Source organism: Anomalospiza imberbis (assembly GCF_031753505.1).
Source record: "Anomalospiza imberbis isolate Cuckoo-Finch-1a 21T00152 chromosome W unlocalized genomic scaffold, ASM3175350v1 scaffold_31, whole genome shotgun sequence".
Lineage (NCBI taxonomy): Eukaryota > Metazoa > Chordata > Aves > Passeriformes > Viduidae > Anomalospiza > Anomalospiza imberbis.
This window is the reverse complement of record NW_027099315.1, coordinates 6,831,800-6,845,650: the sequence shown is the minus strand read 5'-3', so window position 1 is coordinate 6,845,650 and position 13,851 is coordinate 6,831,800. Positions and strand designations below refer to the sequence as shown.

The 13,851-nt window shown below is 42.8% G+C and overlaps 2 long non-coding RNA genes across 2 annotated transcripts in view; both read right to left on the bottom strand.

The window, feature by feature from the left end:
- Positions 1-13,851, bottom strand: part of LOC137465577 (uncharacterized) — a 419,327-nt gene that overhangs the window by 152,691 nt on the left and 252,785 nt on the right. The gene's annotated exons all lie outside the window — the stretch shown is intronic.
- LOC137465575 (uncharacterized) lies at positions 3,316-6,387 on the bottom strand. Its single transcript, XR_010994708.1, has 3 exons — positions 5,509-6,387; positions 4,608-5,137; positions 3,316-3,613 (listed from the first exon to the last, which is right to left on the bottom strand). It is a non-coding gene; the product is annotated as an uncharacterized lncRNA (long non-coding RNA).

Below are 13,851 nucleotides of genomic sequence, written 5' to 3'. Positions count from 1 at the left end.
CCTTAGCCTCAAATTTTGGCAACAGTTTAAATTTAAGGAATCACTCTGGCCTGCAAGTTTTAATGATGGCAAATCAGATATATTTATATAAAAATTAATTATTAAGACAAATGAACAGGCAAGACATAACAGATGAAAAATCTTTATCAGAATTATTATTATACAGTATAAAATTAAAGAACTACTAGGAGATTATAGTATAACATAAAATAGTGCACTATATCAAGGTACTTAAAGCTAGAAAAATAAATATTACTGATTAAGAGTTGAATGTAACTTACCAACAAAATAGCAGTACTTAGATTCCTTCACTTAATTCCTTGTGAAGTAATTGCAAAGCACGCTGAAATGTGGTGAAAAATCAAAACCCCACAATTCCAATAAAGATTTGTAGGGATGGTATGTTTATTACAGTGCTAGGCTCACATGGGGATCGTTCCCCTCCAAAAGATGTGCGTGCTCCTGAGGATTCCCGATCCTTTTTTTATTACACCTTACTAATTTACATATGCATAGAATTTCACAATAGGTTCATGCATATTCATTCTGCTGATTTCGCTTTACAATTTGCAATTAGTCCTTGTACAGAGAACTCTCTAATCCCTTTGTCTATCTCTTGCAGACTTAGCTTTGGTTTTTTCTTCGTTTCAGAGTTCAAGGGGCCTCTCTTATCTCTTCAGCTTGGAGATTTGCATTCTTTCTCCTTGGCTGGGACACTTTTACAAGCACAGCCGAGTATAGCAGACTAAACAGCATATTTTACCCATGTTAGCAAGCTACTACGTGGCACATTTCACCTAAATCCAAATGGATTTCTACCCCGTTAAATTTCTACTCTGTTTCATTCCCCCCTTTCCTACATATAAGTAAATTATTTTACTTAATGCAAATCACTATGATAATAAGCATCCCTTAATGCTTTACCATGTACATTTGATAAGGAGGTTAACACAGACACTCACTGTAGTATTCTCCAATTACAAATTAGCAATATAAAGGACAATCCTAAACTTACTCCAACTAATATCAATAAAAATACAATTGGGTGACACAACTTATTAAAAATCCCATTTGCAGTTGGTGACCATCCAAAGATTACATCCCACCAGTGATGATCTGCATTCTGTTTTATTCTTTGCACAATTCTGGTTATTTCTTTGGTATCATGATGGATAGTAACTTGAGTTTTCTCACCGCTTTTTTGGATTTTCTTCAAAATCTCTAATAGGTCTTGGTGTTCAGTTAATTGTTTTACCAATGTGAGGTCCATTCCAATAGGAGTGGGTGATAGTTTATGATACATTGTGTAATTGGTTTTAATCAGCTGGTGGGATGTCACTGGGGCCAAATACGAAAAATCACACCCGATAATCTTAACAAAATTGCAAATACAAAAATTAAAATGATTTCTAGTAGACAAAATGAAATCACTGTTATCGATTTTTACAATAGCACAAGCAGTTCTCAAGCATACACAACCTTTACCAGTATATACAAGCCCAGTTTCCTGGTCAGTGTCTGGATGAATCTCAAAGTGGCAAGTACTTTGTTCAGTGTCAAGACACACATCTTGAGCAGTAATGCTATTGCCTTCACAAATGAATCCTAGTTGTTCCCTAGTAACACAAGATTCTAAGTTTACTGTTTGCCACTTTTCATTCACCTTTCATGCCCACACCCTATGTTCTGAGGGGTAGAGCACTGTTTTTTCATTATTTAATCCTAGTGTGATGATGGGGTGGATCACATAAACAGTTACATTACTTATAGTAAGCACAAAGGCAGTGGCCACATTAGAAGCAGGATCATAGGTAAAATCTACCATAGTCCACCAGGATCGAAACTTTCTTTCAAAATCAATCGCATTATCCCAGACAATCTTTCAAATTTCAGCTGGAAAATCACCTTCACTCCCTTCCCGTATGATCAAAGCTGCTGTTGCCTGCATCCATAACTGTGCTTGTATACAGCTGAAAGCTAAAGACACATTATCTTGAACTGTACTAAGTGCTTCTACTATTAACTTGTGGTCTTGGTCCCCGGCCTTCTCCCACTTTGGCAATCCTTTTGAAATCTGCCACTGGCTAGTTCCTAATGCCAATAGAGATGACTGTAAAGTCTGTTTCAATTTTGTTAAACCACTTGTTGCAGTAGCCAGCTTGTTCATCAGTATTTCTGAATCAATTCCATTTAAAACTCCTTATCCTGTCCCTAACATCCCAGTTAGATCCCTTTTTGTTTTGCTCCTGAGGTGTATTTGTCTTTGTAACCATATTGTCCAGCCCTCAAAGGATGTCGTAAGAAAGAGGAGCAGGCTGGCTGGATTTCTGAGATGTTAATTTGCATTAACAATTCAACGCGTTTGAGAGACCACTCTGGATTGAACAACAGTTGTTGTTGACGCATATTTCTCACTATGTATGGGCCTATTTCATATACCTTTGGTTCAAGTGTGGTTTGGGTCTTAGCTGCTTGAGTACTGGTGTGAGTTGTATGTGGTTTTGCCATTGTAAAAGGTATAACATCTATTTTAAATTTAAATGAGAGTCCAACTTCATCATGAGCCCACAGACAAATCATTTCTACAGGCTGAATTAATGTGAAATTACACCAACAATCTAATTTACTTGGGCTATCACAAACCTGCCGGTGCCTGTATACAGGAGAGGCGGAGACACTAACTTCATCTGCTCTCTCATGAGTGGTCCCATTGATCACCAGGCATCCTACCCTAATTCCTTCTCCTCTAATTCCTTGAAGTGTCTGTCCACAGTTCTTGTTCCTGCCGCTGCTGCTCTTCATATACCTGATTCCCGTGGATTACTACAGTGGATAGGTTTAAATCTTTTATCTCAAAAGGTTCTTCCATTGTGGCAAGCACATTTCTCTCTCTCTCAGGATTTTTATAAAGATGCAGAGAGAGAAGTGAGAGAGAAAACAATTTCTATTTCTGCTCCTTGTTTTTCTCTTGTGGAATGTGTTTGGAGAATTGTTTACCTAGAGCAAATGCCTGGTTGTATCACGGTGGATTGTTTGGGCCTGATGGCCAATCAGATCCACCTGTGTCTGGACTCTGGAGAACAGGGTCACGAGTTGTTAGTCAGATATGATAGTTAAAGAAAGTAGCATGTAATTTTTAGTATCCTCTTTTATATAGTATATTAATGTATCATAGCATAATTATAATAAAGTAATCATTCAGCCTTCTGAAATAAGTCAGACATCATCATTCTTCCCATTGGGTTCATCGACATCTACAACATTCCCATGGATCCAGTATACTGATGGAAAGCCTGGGACCAAGGCCATTCAGCATCAGTTTGGATAGAGGTACTTTCTAATTCCGAGACTCCAATAATAATTATACACAAAACAATTCTGTAAATGAAATTACAAGCTACCCCTGGCCGCAATATACTCATTTTGCCTGAATAAGTTTTAGTCACAGTTCTTTGTCTCCTGGCGTCACTCTCCAAGGGGCTTCTGGGTCTTGCTTTACTCAAGAGTGGTGGATCCAGGCATTCTGCTCCTTGACCCTGATCGCGGTGAAGGTGATGAGAAGCACCTGGAATGGTCCTTCCCACTGTGCTTCCAAAGTCTTTTCTGTAAGAGACTTAATAAATACATAGTCCCCAGGTTGTATGTTATGTACTGGTCCATCTAGCTCCCTGCTCCGAGTTCCAGCCACATGTTTTTCACTTTCTCTGAGCTGTTTACTTAAAGCCACCATATAGGTGGCCAATGTTACCTCCCCAAAGTGGGTGGACGTTCCCTTTTGTATTCCATATGGCCTTCCATAAAGCATTTCAAAGGGACTCAGCCTTTCTTTAGCTCTAGGTTTAGTTCGAATTCGCAATAGTACCAGTGGAAGAGCTTGGGGCCAGGGTAGATTAACTTCCTGCCCCAGCCTTACAATTTGCTGCTTAATCAGATGATTAATTTTCTCCACCTGGATGCTCGATTGGGGGTGGTATGGAGTATGAAGTTCCCAATCTATGCCCAGGTGGCTACTAATCTGTTGCACTATTCTGGAAATGAAGTGTGATCCCCTGTCTGAGGCTGGAACTCCGAAGCGTGGTATCACTTCTTGTAATAATACCCTGGTCACTTCTCAAGCTTTGACAGTTCTGATGGGGAATGCCACTGGCCACCCTGATAATGTACCTGTCAACACTAATTAATACTTATACCCTCCTTTCCTTGGGAGTTCTGAAAAGTCAATTTGCCACTGCCGTCCAGGTCCATGGCCCCACCCGATCTGACCGAGTTTTGGTCTGGGGATATTCTTGGGGTTAGTCTGGAGGCAAAATCACACTGTCGAGTCACCTGAATAATAGTGGCATATAGATTCCTGGCAACGATACTTTCAATGAAATAAGTGTTCAGGGCATCTATTCCCCATTGTGTTTTCTAATGATCCTCCCTTACTAGTGACCACAACAAGTGGGAAGGGATTACCAGCTTTCCCTCAATGGTGACCCACCCCTCTTGGTTATATTTCCCTTTTTGATCCTCAATTAGTTTTCTGTCTTTCTTGTTATATTCTGGCTTACATTAAAGGGAAATTTGTCCATCTGGGATCAGAGCTCCTTCAGTAGTTACCTCACATTTTGCTGCTTCCTTTGCTTCTCTATCCGCCAGCTCATTTCCTTCCTCCAATTCTGAGCTCACTCTCCGGTGTGCCTTAATATGCATAATTGCTACCTTTTCAGGCAGCTGAACTGCTTCTAGCAGCCGGATTATCTCTTGTGCATGTTTAATGTTTTTCCCTTGTGAAGTCAGCAGTTGCCTCTCTCTCCAGATGGCTCCATGTGCATGCACAACTCCGAACGCATACCTCAAATCTGTGTAAATATTTATTTTCTTTCCTTTGGCCATTTCCAAGGCACGGGTCAGTGCGATTATCTCAGCCTTCTGTGCAGAGGTGCCTGTTGGTAAGGGTCCGGATTCTATTACGTCTCTGGAGGTAGTGACTGCATATCCAGCATGTTGCTTTCCACTCGCAATGTAGCTACTCCCGTCAGTGAACCAGGTCTCTGCATCGCCCAAAGGAGTGTCCTTTAAGTCTGGGCGGCTGGAGTAAGTAGCTTCAGTAGTCTCCAGGCAATCATGGTGTACCGTTTCTCCTTCATTTCCACTGACAAAAGAAGCTGGATTGACAATGTTAGTTACCACTATCTCAACATCATCTTGTTCTACCATGATGGCCTGGTACTTCAGGAACCTTTGTGGTGAGAGCCAGTGGCCGCCCTTTACTTCCAGTACTGCAGACACTGTGTGGGAAACTAGCAGAGTCATTTTTTGTCCCAGGGTGAACTTGCTTGCTTCTTGAATATTCAGCACGACTGTTGCTACAGCTCTGAGGCAACCTGGCCATCCTTTGGCTGTTGCATCTAGTTGCTTGGAAAAGTAAGCAACTGCCCTCTGGTAGGGACCCAAGTCCTGAGCCAATATCCCCAGGGCAATTACTTGTTTTTTGTGGGAAAATAGAAAGAATGGTTTACTTACATCTGGAAGTCCCAAAGCTGGAGCTGACATGAGGGCACTCTTTAGCTGGTGAAAGACCCGTGTGGCTTCCTTTGTCCACTGGAGATCTCTATTTCCATTGGCAATAAGAGCATAGAGAGGTCTGACAAGCAGTCCATAATTATAAATCCACAGCCGGCATCACCCTGCCATACCTAAGGAGGTTTGGAGTTCCTTTCTTGTTTGGGGTTTCGGGGTTTGGCATATTGCTTCCTTGCGAGCCTGCCCAAAAGTCCGTTGCCCAGCACTGACCTCGTACCCCAGGTAGATTACCGTCTGCTTCACCGCCTGTGCCTTTTTCTTTGATACTCTGTATCCTTGGAGCCCTAGGAAATTTAAAAGGCTTACTGTCCAGGCCACACATGCTTCCCTCGTCCAAGTGGCTACCAGAAGATCATCCACATACTGCAACAGCCTTCCTTCTTCCTGTGGAGCTTCCCAGGACTCTAGATCTTTTGTGAGTTGTTCCCCAAACAGAGTGGGGGAATTTTCGAAGCCCTGAGGCAAGACAGACCATGTGAGCTGGGTTTTACGCCCACTTTTAGGGCTTTCCCATTAGAATGCAAAAATGTTCTGGCTGGCTTCATGGATAGGGAGGCAAAAGAAGGCATCTTTCAGATCTAAAATGGTAAACCAGGTCAGCTCAGGTGTTGAACAAGTTAGTACAGTATATGGATTTGCTACCACAGGATATAAATCTTCTGTTAACTTAGTGACAGCCCACAAATCCTGTACTATCCGATATGACCCATCAGGTTTCCAAACGGGTAGAATGGGAGTATTGAAATCAGATTGGTATTCCTTCAATAACCCTAACCACAGAAAATTTTCAATTATTAGGCTGATTCCTTCCCTGTCCTCTTTTTTTCAGAGGATACTGCTTAATTCTTACTGGTTGTGTCCCTTCCTTAAGCCTAATTACTATGGGGTCTTAGGGTCTGTGGTGTCTCTGTATGTCGGGATGACCCCAAGATTTTAAAAGTCCTTGTTTCCTAGCCTGTGCAGCCAAAGAAGGAGTTGGAATGCATTGGATCAGCTTATCAAGGTTGCTTATTTTTTCTTATCTATAACATTCTTTCTCTGACCTGCCGAGCTCGGTCTAGCAAGGAGGCCATGGCATTCTGTGTGTTGCCTCAGGCAGTGTTTACATTTTATACTAGAAATTACATGTATTATATTTACAATGTTGTGCCAATACCTATCATCTATGTTAGACAGTGTGTCTCTACCTTAAACCAATAGAAAAGTGTCACCATCACAGCAAGACATGGAGGACAAGAAGAAGGAGAAGAAGGCTAGGATATGCCCAAATCCCTCCATCTTGTACCCCTGAATCACATTCTAAAACCCCCAAAATTCTACTTTTTCACCCTGTGTCAATTCAGCTACTACACTACTCAAACCCTTGTGGCTTGTAATTCCTCAGACAGAGTTGGCAACCTTTCCCACGGGCTAAAATCGAAGCCACAGGTGTTTTTGACTTCTTGCCAAGGTCTCCGAGCCCCCTGAAAGGGTCTCCGACATCTCCCCCTTCTCTTTGCACTAAAAACACTTCTTTGGCAGCCCTGTTCATGGCCCACTGCATGCATTGAAAAAGGCATGGCAAAATGAGCAGAAGAATTACAAGCCCTACTAAAATATAAAAAGCTATTTTCAAAAGTTCCCTCCACAATGGTGAGAGGCCAAAAAAGTCAAACATATCATTCAACCAAGACCCAGTAACTTCTCCAAGGTTGGCTATACCTTCTTGCAATTGCTTTATGTTTTCATTAATCGATTTTGAATGATCAGACAAGTTCATGCAGCACATCTCCTCAAATTCTTCACACCCGTGTCCATGTGTCAGCAGTAAATAATCAATTACTGTTCTGTTTTGAAGAGTTGCTCATCTTACACTGTTGACATCTGTTAACATGTCACTCAGCGCAAGAGAGACGGCACGAGCGTGTTTGCTCAACCAACACCCCATTTGGTCCAACTGAATCAAGGCTACTCCTGATGCTGTTTGTGGTGAGAATATTGCAGCCACAATTCTCTGAGCCTTGTTTCATGTATAAACATTATCATCACAATCTGGATCATATTTTTTGATATCTCTTTTCCCTCTATGTTTTTTCTCTTTCAAAATTGTCAAGTTGGGTGTTAACAATGAAAGTTTTCCAATGCTGCATGGACCGCCTTTGACATTTGAAGGGATAGCAGGCCAAATTCTGTCCCCACAAATGAAAAAAGATTCCTTGTGGCAATTGTGCTGGAACTCGGTGGGATGGTCTGTTTGACACCTTGGTGTAATTACGCCAAGAAGATGCATTTTTATAAATGGGATGATTTAGGGTGACATCTATTGTTTTATTCTTTGTTTGTGTCACTCCCAAAAAGTCAAATTTTATACAAAAATTTATTTCCACTGAACCGAGAATTTCCAATTCCTGAGGCTCAAAAGGAGCCACCGGGAGAAATTGTGTCCAAACATGCCATCCATCCACAGGATTCAAAATGACCTGCAAAACCGTTGGAGGGATTTCCTTTGGAATTGGCCATTCACTCACTGGCAAGCCCACCAAACATGTTGAAAACCATTTCTTCGGCCTTGAGTGTGTCAAGCAGATGGTGTCCAAACCTGCTGCATTGGCCAAAGTTTCCCAAACATTTTCTTTTGGTTGGACCATGGGCAAATCTGCCAATTTACCCAAGGCAATGGAATTGCCTAAGGTAATTGATAATAGAATGAAGCACAGAAACAACATCTGGACTTTGCAATGCAATGACACCCAAGTCCCGAAACTCTTGATTGAAGAGATGTTCGTGGACGTCTGCTCACGTCTGCGTGCTTGCCTCTTTGTTTCTGGATTCAGTGTCTGTTTGTGTCTGGTTCCGATAGGGCTTCACATATCTCACCAAAACCCACTTCGGTCCTCGCCCTGTGGATACACAAGCGAAACCCTTGCCCCAAGTTATTAATTTGAAAGGGCCTTCAATCTGTCCACATTCTGGGTTTTTGATCAAAACTACAGGATTCTCCCTTAGTTTTGCCTGTGTACTGTTTGAAAAATGCCTGAGGATTGGTGGAGTGGGCTCTGAAAAAGAGCCATTTAAAAAATTCAGCACATACAAAGCCTTGTTCAATTGCATGTGAGGTGTTGACCCTGTCTCCCCCCTTTTCTGTTTATCCAAAAGGGATTTCAGGGTGCAATGCGTTCTTTCAATGATTGCTTGACCTGTGGGAGAGTGGGGAATACCAAAGGTGTGTTTGACACGCCACTTTTTCAAAAATTTTTCAAGCACTTTCCCTGTATAAGTTGGACCATTGTCTGTTTTTATTTCTTGTGGCACCCCTAATGATGCAAATGCTTGAAAAAAATGTCGACAGGCATGTTGTGCAGTTTCACTTGTGTGCAATGATGCAAAAATCGCTCCTGAAAAAGTGTCAACTGAAACATGAACATTTTTGAGCTTCCCAAAAGATGGATATTTTGTGACATCAGCTTGCCACAACTGGAGACTTTGCAATCCTCTTGGATTGACAACTCCTGTAGATACAGGTGGTTGCACAAGCTGACAGTCTGGACAAGCACTAATGATTTATCTTGCTTGTTTTTTGGAAATGTGAAAGGATTCCATCAGTGCCTGTGCATTCTGATGAACAAATGCATGGCTCAATCTTGCTTGTTCAGAAATGTCTGGCAAGGTCTGTTAAATGGGCATGGTTAATTTGTCTGCATGAGCGTTTCCCTCTGCCAAGAATCCTGGAAGAGAGGAATGCGCTCTGATGTGGGCCACAAAGTATTTGTGTTTTCTGCCCTCTAATAATGTTTTCATGCAAAGTAAGTATGAATATAAAACTTCATTGTTTGTTTCTCTCAGAAGTGACCCTTCCAGTCTTTTGACCACATTTGCAACATATGCTGAATCTGTGATCAAACTGAAGGGTTGCTGAAATAATTCAGAAGCTCTGGTCACTGCTGCTAATTCCACAATTTGTGGTGAACCCTGCACAATTTTTATGTCTGACTCCCATTCCCCTGTATTTGAGTTTTGCCATGTGATTACTGATTTGTGAGTTTTTCCTGAACCATTGGCAAACACAGTCATCACATCCAATGGTTCCTCACTTATTTTTGGCTTTTCCCTAAAGCTTAGTATTGCATTCAGTAATTTATGTTTTGGAAGATGAATTGAACAAACACCTGGGTATTCTAACAATGCAATTTGTAAATCCTTTGACTACTGTTATGCCCAATCAAAATACTGTTTCTTCAAGGGTAGATAAATTGTTGAAAAATCTTTGCCTGCCATTGTCAGCAATCGTGTTCTTGCTTTTATGATAATTTGAGCTGTCATCTCCGGATCTGTGAGGATTGCTTTTGAGGATCTGTAAGACAGAAAAAGCCACTCTATGATAAAGAGAGGATCTCTTTCAGATGAGTCCCACTGGAAAATCAAACCATACAACTGTATTTTTTCTCCCAACACTGCTAGATAAAAAGGCAGCGAAGTCACAAAACAATGTGCTTGTTTTTGTTGAATGATCTCTGCAATTTTCTCAAGGGTTTTCTGTGCTTCTGGTGTGAGAGTTCTGGGAGATTTAATGTTGTCTCCTCTTTGTCTCCTCTCAGAAGGCTGAACAGTGATTTGAGATCGTCATTCATGATCCCTAAAATTGGTCTCATCCAGTTGATTTCTCCTAGGAGCTGTTGCAAGTCCTGTAGGTTGTTGATTTCTGAATTAATTTCTATTTTTTGAGGTCTGATGGTCTGCTCTGTGATCTTCCATCCCAAATATTTCCATGGTGCGATCTCTTAAATTTTTGAAGTGCTAATTTCCAGTCCTGCTTTTTGCACTTCTGCGACCACACAGTCACGAACCTTTTGCAGTTCCTGTTGTGTTGGTGCTGCAATGAGCAAATTATCCATATAATGAATGATTTTTGTCCCCGGATATTTTTCTCGTGCTGGAGACAAAGCTTGAGCCACGTACCATTGGCATATGCTTGGCAAGTTTTTGAGGCCTTGTGGAAGAACGGTCCAATGATACCTTTGCAGAGGCTTCTGTCTGTTGATGCTTGGGACAGAGAATGCAAGTCGAGGAGTATCATCTGGATGAAGCAGAATGCTAAAAACGCAATCCTTTAGATTGATGACCACAAATGGCCAATCTCTTGGAATCATTGAGAGAGAAGGAAGTCCCAGCTGAAGTGGTCCCATGTCCTCAAGGACTTAATTGATTTTTCTGAGGTCATGAAGCAACCTCCATGAGCCTGAAACCTTTCTGTGAATGACAAACACTGGAGAATTCCAGGTGCTGTTCATCGGCTTGATGTGTCCTTTTTCCAGTTGTTCTTTGACCAAGCTTTTCAGAGCACTCATTTCTTCCGCTCAAGGGGCCACTGATCCACCCAGACAGGATTGTCTGTCTTCCAGGTCAGTTTCAGAGTGGTGAGCGCCGCAGTGACCCCGACTAAAAATCCACTTCCAATTTCACGCCCCATTGTGCCAAAAGGTCTCTTCCCCAAACTGTGATGGGCTTTTGCACAACAAAAGCCATTCCTGGGGCCAGAAGATGCATGATATGACTGTGACATCTGCCCCTGTGTCAAGCATCCCTTGGATGGTGATTGACTTTTCGCCGCAGGCCAATTGACAGGCGATGATGCGTCAATTCCGACCTATATGTTTCAGCCAGGAAGCATGAACTTCCACATGGTCGCCAGAAGGAGAGTCCTGATAATCAAACACTGGCATGACTTGTTCTGCTGCATGAGGTGACAAAGCAATAGCCTTAGCTATTGGGGTATTTTCTGGAACAATCAATGGTGGTCGAAGAGGCTTAGCTAAAACTGTCAGCTCTTCGTTGCAATTTGCTAAAATTATTGAAGGATAAATGATGAGTCCAAGAATGCTGCTTCTGTCTTTACCTATAATTAAAAATTCTTGTCTTTTGGATGTTGCCCCAGTGACACCTGTGTGTATAACTGCATGATTTTCATCCATGAAACATGTCATTTTGGAAGCTGCCAGGACACACTGTGCTCCTGGTGGTAATAATTCTGGATCACTGGGGATTCTGCTGATTGTCCTGCTGAGGGAGTCTGCTTGACACTCTCCGATACTTGTTCTGTTTGTGGAATTTGATTTTGAGTCATCGCCATCACTTGTGTCGTCGTGCGCTGGCGATTTGTGCTCTTTCTTGAGTTTCCCAGAATATGTAGAGGTCTTCCATCCACATCTATTTGAGAATAGCATTCACTTGTGAGATGCTTTCCTCTTCTGCATCTTGAAAAAACGTCGATTGACTGCCCAGTCTTTGCGAGTTTCAGACAATTTTTCTTAAAATGTCCATGGGCCCCACATTTGTAGCACTGTCCCTCTGATTTGTTTTTTTTTTTTTTTTTGAAGCGCTGAGAGAACCTCCTTGAAGTTTTTGTCCATCCATTCTTCAACAATGGACGCAACACCTTCTTCAACAATGGATGCAACATGTTGAGGTGTTCCCACCTTGCTGCACGCTTCCACCATCTCTGCCAGATGGTTGACCTGGCATTGCGTTGAGGACTCGTTTGCACTCTGGGTTAGAATTGGCAAGCGCAAGACTTCGGAGCAAGTGTGGTTTCACTGCCTCCTTAGCCACTTGTCTGTCCACTGCTTGTGTGAGGCAGTCAGTGAATGAAGAGAAAGGTTCAGAAGGACCTTGCTTGATGTCTGTATAAATGATGTCTTGAATTCCTGCCGGTGCAATTTGCATGATTGCTCTCCTTGTGGCCTCTTTGATATCATTCAACACCTCTCGTGGAAGTCGTGCTGCTTGTTGAGCTGGATTGTCATCTGGAGGATCACCTGCCATTTGTGCCACGGTGATAGCTGCGTTTGGACCGCCTTGGTATCTGGTTCACAGCTCAATAAGAGCTCTTCTCCATCTCGAGTCCCACACGAGAATTTGTGTGTTGGTGAGAATCATTGACACAATGGACCTGATATCATATGGTGCCATATCGTATATGTTAAAAGTATGTTTTAAAAGTTGTTTGAAATATGAAGATCCGAGACCATTGTCTCTTATTGCTTTGATCAGGTCTTTGACGACATCATGCTCCAATCGTTCCCATCTTGGATTTTGTCCCTGCGCATCATAATTCACCGGCATGGCAATGTCCCTTGCAACAGTCATGTGGAAATCCTTTTCTTTCAACGCCTTTTTTCTGATTTCCACCAATTCTGTCATTACATGTGTTTTATGTATTTGTAATTCCATGAGTATCTGCTTGTAAAGTGGAGTCAATTGTTGTGCTTGCTGCCGTGCAGTAACTTGTCCCATCTTGGGATCTGTTGGCATTGGTGACATTTCCACACTTTGCTGAACTGCAGGCACTATATTTTCGAAAAATGTTGACAGTTCTGGTGTTTCCCTTGGTCCTGAATGAGAAACAGGAACATCTGCGGTTGCAGATAAAGCACCGCTGCTTTGAATTCTTGAATGCAAAATCTGTGAAAATTTAGTCACCAAATCCGGACGAGACTTCAAGGCTGTATCAATATACTGCAAAAGAAGTTGTCTCGTAACATCCTCTGATATCAGAGCCGATTGTGCCTGGCTACATGAACCAGCAGCTCCTGACATTGATACCATCCAAGCTGCGACACCCTCTGAAACAGTAATATGTAGCATATCATCCTGTTGCTGTGCTTGAGTAGGAATATCCTGAGCCCCATGACGTTCAGGAACTAACGGTTGTTCCATTTGCTGCAAAGGATATGTTTTTTCTGGAGTAATCTTTCTTTTATAAGAAATCGGAAAATACTGTTGTAATGTTTGTTGTAATATTGCAATCCTGCCGCTGGGTTACGCTGTTGTTCGCTCGACTGGGACTGGTTGCTGTAATGTTGCAGTCCCGCCACCAGGTGGCGCTGTTGTCCGTGGCGTTGTTGCCTGCCATGGCAACCGGGACTGGGTGGTGCTTTGAGAAACATCTCCGCCCTGATCACGCCCCGTCTCTGACGTCACTGGGATTTGGGAAGGAACGCCCCCATCGTGGCCATGCCCCGTTTCTGCTCGCTCCGGCGTGGTCACGCCCCCGGCAAAGCCTTCCTCCTCCCCCCGGCTGACACCTGCGTTACCCCGCTCCCATCCTGTGTCCGCCCCACTCTTTTTCCCCCCAAGGCTGCCCCCCCGGGTTCCATGGCAATGCCCCGCTCCGCCAGGGTCCCCGCCTCACTCGCGAGACGAGACAATATTTCCCCCGTTCCGTCTTCCGGGTCTGATGTCATCAACGCACGCTCACATTCCACTGCCGCTGCGGCTGCTACCACGCATGCTCCGGTCATGCCCGCG